This window comes from Giraffa tippelskirchi, chromosome 9 (assembly GCF_054371585.1).
Source record: "Giraffa tippelskirchi isolate mGirTip1 chromosome 9, T2T-mGirTip1v1.2.pri, whole genome shotgun sequence".
NCBI lineage: Eukaryota > Metazoa > Chordata > Mammalia > Artiodactyla > Giraffidae > Giraffa > Giraffa tippelskirchi.
The window spans coordinates 4,790,825-4,800,843 of record NC_137283.1 but is presented as its reverse complement, the minus strand read 5'-3'; positions in this window follow the sequence as shown (position 1 = coordinate 4,800,843).

Below are 10,019 nucleotides of genomic sequence, written 5' to 3'. Positions count from 1 at the left end.
TTTATATTTGTGATGGCCCAGCTGTGAAATGAATCACTTTTCTGAGGAGCCCTGCTTCCTTTCATTTTAATACAGTGCTTGGAGTCAGTATCTGAGTGTTAGCTGTTCTCACTGTTACTGGGGCACCGTTGCTCAGCTCTCCACTAGGGCAGAGCTGTTACTTCATACATGTGTACTAATCCCCATGTGGGCATGCGTGCGCGCTCAGTTGTGTCCGACTCTTTGCAACCCCACGGACTGTGACCCACCAGTCTCCTCTCTCCATGGAATTCTCCAGGCAAGAACCCTGGAGTGGGTTGCCGTTTCCTTCTCCAAGGGATCTTCTCAACCCAGGGATCAAACCTGTGTCTTGTTGTCTCCTGCAGGGAAGCCTATACTAATCCACACTTACACACATATCTACATAGATAAGGTGAAAACTCTTGAATTCATTCCTGCCCGCTCTGGTTCTAATATGATACCATGGTGTTTATTTTCGTCTTTCCTTTTTCCTAATTTATAAATTCTTTTTCTAACACTGAGAAACCCTACCTCCCATTGTCTACAGTCTATTCACTTTTTTGTTCAAGTCTAATATTAACAGAAAGTAGTTTCAGAATTGCTAGACTTTAAAGAAAGGTTAAGATTTTACCCCCATGTAAAGACACAACCAAACACTTTCACTAACTGGGTCACAATTTCTACAGTTGTTTTTGTCCTTAGTCTTACGATATCCAGTCAAGGAAGATACAGTTTTCCAAAGCTCCTTGGATGGCTCTTCTCCTTCCATTCCTTTTAGTGTGGTCATTGTTTATTTGCCATCCTGTTAGGTTCCTTTGCTGGTATTTGTGTTCCATTTTGAGTTACCCCCATGTTCTGTGTGCTTTAAATAAAGAATTTAAACTTGAGGTTATGGGAAGGATATATGGATAGTAGTATGGTTCTAAGAGTCAGTTACATGGAAAGTTACATTAAGGAAGTGCGTGCCCACCGCTACCCCCCCCCAAACTTTTCATGCCTGCTTCCTTATTCCCTCATCCTGTTTTTCCCAACCCTTTTCCTAAGACCCCTGGAGGTAACCAACCTCTTTAGTTTCTAGTTTCTCTCTCCTGAATGCCTTGTTTGGGAACAAAGGAGAATAGAGAATCATTATTAGACAAATGATCAGATACCAATATATTGTCTTCTATCCCTTTCTTATATAAAGTGTTAACACACTAGAGACCATTTTTTCAGGCTTTGCATTTTTCACTTGAGTATATCCTGGAAATCATCCCACACTATCTCAATGAGGTCTTCCTCACCTTACGTCTGTCACAGCCACATAGTAGTCCATTACAGCATGTCTGGTAATTTTTTTTTTAACTTTTAAGTGCTGTGAAATTTACATGGATATTTTTGCATCTCTCTAAATGTTCTTAAACTTTGTACTGAGAGGCAATTAAATGACTTGGAAACAGTTTGATCTGTTGAAGTCTTGACTTCCAGATTGTTGGGCAGGAAGACTAAAGGTGTAGCTGGGTCCAGGCCCCTGGGTGTCTACCCAAAGCCCAGGGGAACATGAGGTTCTCCACTCTGGTGGGCAGGGACTGGCACCTCCTAGACCCAGGTGAGGGCGGGGAACTGCAGCCTCTAATCCTTCCTGTGGTTCTTTCCTGGCTTCTGGTTTCCTCACAGGCATGCACTGCCCAGGGGTCTACTGCGTCCAGGGAAGCCCTCTGCAGAAACCCCATGCTCACTCTCTGCGATCTCCTCCTCTCCAGGACACAGCCCTGCCGAGTGGGGCTGCCTTGCTTTTCCCAGATGCTTATCTCAATCCTCTTAACTCAGGGAGTCGCCAGCCTCTGCATCTATCTCTGTGTTCTCCCTCTTCCTCCCCACAGTCTGCAGACTCTCTCTTGGCAGCAAGACGGAGTCACTGTACTGTCATCTCCTTTGTTCCATCTCTCAGGAATCCTCGTCCTTCTTTATCTGATGACTAACATCTTGAGAACTTTTGTTTCATATATTGTCCTTAAAAAAAAAAAATTCAGGCAGAAGGTCAAATCTGGTTCCTGTTATTCCATCTTGGCTGAAAGTGAATGCCTCTGCTATTAGAAATGTGTTTCTTTTGTACTTCAATGTCAATTCCCAGTGTTTTTTTTTTTCTAATATATATAAGTATATAAATAGATAAAATATATTAATTTGTGAATTAACGTTTTATTTTGAAAAATTGCTGAACTCATTGATTGTAGTAGCTTTTTTTTGTAGATTTTTAGGGGCTTTCTATACAGACCGTATGTTGACTCTGAATAAAGACAATCTTTCTTCTTCCTTTTGTTTCTTTTCTTGTCTTATCTGTGGTCTCTAGTACAATGATGAATAGATATGATGAGAGTAGATACTCTTGCCTTGTTCTTGCTCTTAGAAACATAGCGTTAAGCATTTACCATCAAGTACAATGTTACCTGTAGTTTCTTTTCATAGATTTTCTTTATTAAGTTGAACTTCTAATTGTAGTTTTCTGAGTTTTTTTTTCATGAGATTACTTTTACTGAATAATACTTTTTATTCATCTTTTATGATAATCACATGAATTTTCTTTCCCTTTTCAGTTAATTTGGTGATTTACACTAACTGAACTTTTTATAGTAGCATTATTGGGATATAATTTACATACTATTAAAGTTCATCATTTTCAGGTACACTATTCAGTAGTTTTTAGTCTATTCATTTCATGGTGCAAAATCTAATGCAAGAACATTTTCTATTAATTGAGTTTGGAATGTTAATTCAAATTTGCATTCTTGAGAAAAATTCCATGTGTTATGATACATTATTCTATTTATAAACTGATTCAATATTTTAATATTTTCTTAATAATATTTTAATTTCCATTCATGAGGGATATTAGTCTATGGCTTTCTTTTCTTTTACTGTCTGTCCTGGATATGGTATCTGAGTTATACTGACCTTTTCAAGTGAGTCTGGAAGTGTTTTTTCCTCTTCTTTTTCTGAAAGAGTGTGTGTGGAATTGGTATAATTTGTAAAACTTTGAGAGACTTCATCAGTGTAGTTAAGTCATCAGAGCCTGAAGTTTCTTTGTGGGGACATTTTAATACACATTTAATGTCTTTAATAAATTGCAGGTTCTTAGGTATCCAAACGTTCTTGCATCAGATGTGGTTGTTTGTAGTTTTTAAGGAATTGGTATTTTTAGATTTAGGTTGTCAAATTCACTGTCACAAAATAATTCCTAATTGTATTAGTGATTGAATAGGGCTTCCCTGGTGGCTTAGATGGTAAAGAATTGGCCTGCAATGCAGAAGACCTGGGTCTAGAACCTGGGTCAGGAAGATCCCCTGGAGAAGGGAATGGCAACCCACTCCACTATCCTTGCCTGGAGAATCCCACGGATAGAGGAGCCTGGTGGACTATAGTCCATGGGGTCGCAAAGAGTTGAACACAACGGAGTAACACCACTATGTTTTTAAATATTACCACAAAACAGTGGCTTAAAAACGGCAATAATGTATTGTTTACACCTCTCCTGGATTCTGTGGTCCAGGAATTCTCAGAAGTGCTGTGGCTGGTTCTGGCTCAAGACTTTACCAGACTGTGGTTTATGTGTCTGGTGTTGCAGTCACATGACCACATGGCTGGGCTTAGAGGGTTTGTTTCCAAGAAGCTCGCCCTCGGGGCTCGCTGGCTGGGACTGGTGTTTGGTGGGAGGCCTCAATTACTTCCCAGTTCAGCCTCTTTTCAGGGCGGCTTGAGAGTTTCCCCAGCCTTGCATTTGGCCTCTGTTAGAGAAGTCTGGGGCTTCCCTGGTAACTCAGCGGTAAAGAATCCACCTGCAACACAGGAGACCTGAGTTTGATCCCTGGGTTGGGAAAGATCCCCTGGAGGAGGGCATGGCAACCCACTCTAGTATTCTTGCCTGGAGAATCCCATGGACAGGGGAGCCTGGGGTCACAAAGTCGGACACTGCTGAAGTGACTGAGCATGCCTGCAGAGAAGTTTGGGGGACTAAGGTGGCAACCCCAGTGCCTTCTTGGTCCAGCCACAGAGGTCAGACGCTGTCGCTGGCACAGTCTGCTGTCAGTCATACAGGGAAACCTCAACTTCATACTTTACTGTCTTTCTTTAATGAGTGTGTATGCTTAGTTGCTTCGTCATGTCTAACTTGTTGCAACCCCATGGTCTGTAGCCCACCAGGCTCCTCTGTCCAGAGGATTATATCCAGGCAAGAATACTGGAGTGGATTTCCATTTCCTACTCCAGGGTAGGAGTAACACTCCTACTCCCTGACCCAAGGATTGGACCTGAGTCTCTTGCATCTCCTGTGTTGGCAGGTGGATTCTTTACCACTGTGCCACCCGGGAAGACCTCTTTAAGGAGTATTAGACTTTAATTCTCAAAGGTAGTTGAGTTACTTTAGAATCAGCTTGAGCCTTTTGAAGTTCGTTTTCAAGTTTTATAAAGTAAGAAGCTGAATTTGAACGGTTCTATGAAGACCTACAAGACCTTTTAGAACTAACACCCAAAAAAGGTGTCCTTTTCATTATAGGGGACTAGAATGCAAAAGTAGGAAGTCAAGAAACACCTGGGGTAACAGGCAAATTTGGCCATGGAGTACAGAATGAAGCAGGGCAAAGGCTAATAGAGTTTTGCCAAGAGAACGCACTGGTCATATAGCAAACACCCTCTTCCAACAGCACAAGAGAAAACTCTACACATGGACATCACCAGATGGCCAACACTGAAATCAGACTGATTGTATTCTTTGCAGCCAAAGATGGAGAGAGTATATACAGTCAGCAAGAACAAGACCAGGAGCTGACTGGCTCAGATCACGAACTCCTTATTGCCAGACTGAAATTGAAGAAAGTAGGGAAAACCACTAAACCATTCAGGTATGACCTAAATCAAATCCCTAACGATTATACAGTGGAAGTGAGAAATAGATTCAAGGGACTAGATCTGATAGACAGAGTGCCTGATGAACTATGGATGGAGGTTCCTGACATTGTACAGGAGACAGGGATCAAGACCATCCCCAAGAAGAAGAAATGCAATATAGCAAAATGCCTGTCTGAGGAGGCCTTACAAATAGCTGTGAAAAGAAGAGAAGAGAAAAGCACAGGAGAAAAGGAAAGATATTCCCATCTGAATGCAGAGTTCCAAAGAATAGCAAGGAGAGATAAGAAAGCCTTCTTCAGTGATCAATGCAAAGAAATAGAGGAAAACAACAAAATGGGAAAGACTAGAGATCTCTTCAAGAAAATTAGAGATACCAAGGGAACATTTCATGAAAAGATGGGTTCAATAAAGGACAGAAATGGTATGGACCTAACAGAAGCAGAAAATATTAAGAAAAGGTGGCACGAATACACAGAGGAACTGACACAAAAGATCTTCACAATCCAGATAATCACGATGGTGTGATCACTCACCTAGAGCCATACATCCTGGAATGTGAAGTCAAGTGGGCCTTAGGAAGCATCACTATGAACAAAGCTAGTGGAGGTGATGGAATTCCAGTTGAGCTATTTCAAATCCTAAAAGATGATGCTGTGAAAGTGCTGCACTCAATATGCCAGCAAATTTGGAAAACTCAGCAGTGGCCACAGGATTGGAAAAGATCAGTTTTCATTCCAATCCCAAAGAAGGGCAATGCCAAAGAATGCTCAAACTACCGCACAATTGTACTCATCTCACACGCTAGTAAAGTAATGCTCAAAATTCTCCAAGCCAGGCTTCAACAATACATGAACTGTGAACTTCCAGATGTTCAAGCTGGTTTTAGAAAAGGCAGAGGAACCAGATGTCACATTGCCAACATCTGCTGGATCATTGAAAAAGCAAGAGAGTTCCAGAGAAACATCTATTTCTGCTTTATTGACTATGCCAAAGCCTTTGACTGTGTGGATCACCACAAACTGTGGAAAATTCTGAAAGAGATGGAAATACCAGACCACCTGACCTGCCTCTTGAGAAATCTGTATGCAGGTCAGGAAGTAACAGTTACAACTGGACATGGAACAACAGACTGGTTCCAAATAGGAAAAAGAGTATGTCAAGGCTATGTATTGTCACCCTGCTTATTTAGCTTATATGCAGAGTACATCATGAGAAACGCTGGGCTGGATGAAGCACAAGCTGGAATCAAGATTGCTGGGAGAAATATCAATAACCTCAGATATGCAGATGACACCACCCTTATGGCAGAAAGTGAAGAAGAACTAAAGAGCCTCTTGATGAAAGTGAAAGAGGAGACTGAAAAAGTTGGCTTAAAGCTCAACGTTCAGAAAACTAAGATCATGGCATCTTAGTTTCCATCACTTCATGACAAATAGATGGGGAAACAGTGGCAGACTTTTTATTTTTGGGCTCCAGAATCACTGCATATGGTGACTGCAGCCATGAAATTAAAAGATGCTTGCTCCTTGGAAGAAAAGTTATGACCAAACTAGCCAGCATATTAAAAAGCAGAGACATTACTTTGCCAACAAAGGTCCGTCTCGTCAAGGCTATGATTTTTCAGTAGTCATGTATGGGTGTGAGAATTGGACCGTAAAGAAAGCTGAGCGCAGAAGAATTGATGCTTTTGATCTGTGGTGTTGGAGAAGACTCTTGAGAGTCCCTTGGACTGCAAGGAGATCCAACCAGTCCATCCTAAAGGAGATCAGTCCTGGGTGTTCATTGGAAGGACTGAAGTTGAAGCTGAAACTCCAATACTTTGGCCACCTGATGCGAAGAGCTGACTCGTTGGAAAAGACCCTGATGCTTGTAAGGATTGGGGGCAGGAGGAGAAGGGGACAACAGAGGATGAGATGGCTGGATGGCATCACCGACTCGATGGACATGAGTTTGGGTGGACTCCAGGAGTTGGTGATGGACAGGGAGTCCTGGGGTGCTGTGGTCCATGGGGTCGGGAAGAGTCGGACATGACTGAGCAACTGAAGTGAACTGAACTGAAGGTATTGATTTATTTTGGGCTGTGCTGTGTCTTTGTTGCTGCACGGGCTTTCTCTAGTTGCAGTGAGCAGGGGCTGCTCCCCAGTTGTGGGGTCACGGGCTTTTCCTTGTGGTGGCTCCTCTTGTCCTGGAGCCCAGGCTCTGGGGCTGGTGGGCTCAGTAGCTGTGGTGCACTGGTTTACTTGCCCTGTGGCATGTGGGCTCTTCCCAGACTAGGGATTGAATCCGTGTCCCCTGCATTAGCAGGTGGATTCTTAACCACTGGACCACCAGGAAAGCCCTGTTTTCAGGTTTTGTTAAGCTACTCTGATGAGTCTGAAGCTAACATGTGGCCATATCGTTTTAAGTTGGTTAACATTAAGTACGATGAACATTTACTTCCTCTGGCACACTAGCCATACTCTGAGTACTCACAAGCCAGTTGTTGATTGAGGCTACTCTTGCACAATGCACATGCCAGGCATTTCTATAATCGCAGCGAGTTCTGTTGGACAGGGCTGACCTAAAGTAGCCTCTCCTTTAGGAATAGTTTAGGACCCTTACTACACCATCACCCTCACCCTTGGGAATCTACTGGATGCCCTGCACTCACTTAGGAATCTCCCCAGAACTGACACCTGTCCCAGCCCTGTGAAATCTTTGGAAATGGGTCAGCTGGTAGACCTCCAACCATTTCTGCCTGGCCTCGTGGATTTCAGGCTGCATATATATGGCTTAGAATTTAGCAACAGACTCCTGACCCTGATATCAATCTGGAGCGATTTCTTTTTGTAGCCTCCTCCTTTCTAGAATTTTGCTCCCAAATTTCAGCTGCCTAGGCTCCCTGAACTCTGAGCTCTGATTCCTTAGCTCAGCCTCAATGCCATGATAATACTTGTATTTCCCTCTCTGCACTGCAGTCTGGAGTGTGCTTTTAGGCAGAGAGTGGGGTGATTTGGGGGCTTCCTTCATTAGTTCCATTATCTCAAAAATCATGACATGTTCTTTTTCATTGTCCAGGGTTTGAAAGATAATTCATGTATATTTTTCAGTTTTCTAGTGTTTATGGTGAGCAGACAAGTCTAACCCCACTTACTCCATCGTGGTTGACAGCAAAATTTTGTCCCCTTCATTTTGAAGATCGTTGCTGCTGCTGCTGCTGCTAAGTCGCTTCAGTCATGTCCGACTCTGTGCAACCCCATAGATGGCAGCCCACCAGGCTCTGCTGTCCTTGGGATTCTCCAGGCAAGAACACTGGAGTGGGTTGCCATTTCCTTCTCCAACTCAGGGAAAGAAAAGTGAAAGTGAAGTTGCTCAGTTGTGTCCGACTCTTTGCGACCCCATGGACTGCAGCCTACCAGGCTCCTCCGTCTATGGGATTTTCCAGGCAAGAGTATTGGAGTGGGGTGCCATCACCTTCTCTGTTTGAAGATCGTAGTAAAATAATTTATTAGATTTTTTTTTACTAAGCTACTTAACATATTATTAAAAATAATCTATTTTTAGATTTTTGGAATGTTGACATGATGATACCTGATTTATTTTTCAATTCTCATTAGAATGACTATCTAAAAATTCACCGTTTTATGGTAATTGTTTTTGCTTTATTGGGGTAAAGGTTCTTTCATTCTGAGGATTTTTTTTTTTTTTTTTGGCCCTGCCACATGGCAATGTGGGATCTTAGTTCCCGGACCAGGAATTGAACCTGTGCCCCCTGCAGTGGAAGTTTGATATCTTAACCACTGGATTGCCAAGGAAGTCCCTTGAGGACTTTTTTATATGTGATTTTTTGTTTGTTTGTTTATTTAAGTTTTGGAATTTGTGACATGTTGTGAAAGTGAAAGTAAACGTCACTCAGTCATGTCTGACTCTTTGTGACCCCATGGACTGTATAGTCCATGGAATTTTCTAGACCAGAATACTGGAGTGGTAGCCATTCCCTTCTCCATGGGATCTTCCCAACCCAAGGATTGAACCCAGATCTCCCACATCGCAGGCAGATTCTTTACCAGCTGAGCCACAAGGGAAGCCCTGTGACATGTTAATCTGTGTCAAAATCCAATACATTTTAAAAGAAATTCAGTGAAATCTTTCCCTTATGTGTTGGCTATTTATCCCCATTTACCAACCCCCAATGAAGTAACCACTATTGCTTGTATATCTTTCTAGAGATCCTTTATGTTTATTCAAGGCAGCTGAAATATAGGATCCTATTTTTTTTCTTTTTAAATAGAGTGTCTTGGAGATCTTTCTGTATCAGACAATAATATGGAATGATAGGCAGAAGCATTAAAATGTTTCTAGGGAAAGTGATTCTCAGTCATCTCTCTCCTAAGTTATTCAAGTCATTCCCCCAAAAGGGAAAATTAGAATTTAAAAACTTGAAAGACTGTGATAAATTTAGGAAACAATGAACATCTTTTAAACTCAGAAGACGGTGATAAGTTTGACGTAGTGTACGGCTTCTCCCCTCCTCTCTTGGGCTCTCATTTTACGATGGTGCTACAGTGATCAGCCACTCAACGTGGGCAGAGAGTGAATGCAGTTTGGAAACCACAAAGGAGACCCCTTTTCTGGCGAAGCATATTTCAGATCAACCTGAACTATTCCCTGTGGCATAGGAAGAGGCTATTGAGAAGTGTGGGGTGAGATGGTGAAGGGAGTTTACTTTTTTTAGGTAAAATGAATTGGTGAAGTGTCTTATATGGGATAGTTAAAACACAGACACCCAGGAACTTCCCCGGTGGAACAGGGGTCAAGACTTCACCTTCCAACGTAGGGGGTGTAGGTGCAGGCCCTGGTTTGGAAGCTAAGACCCCACATACCTCTCCGTCAAAGATCCAAAACATAAAACAGAAGTAATATTGTAACAAATTCAATAAAGACTTTAAAAATGGTCCACATTAAAAAAAAAAAATCTTAAAAAAGCAAACCATGAACACACAAACAGAACATACTTTCATGAATTCAGACTAAGCACAGAGACATAATTGACATACTGTGGCATCCAGAGGCTCACTCTTTGATTGAAGTAATCAGGAGACCAGAATATGAGGAAAATAATGAAACCTTGTCTTCAAATAGACAGTGAGTTTGGA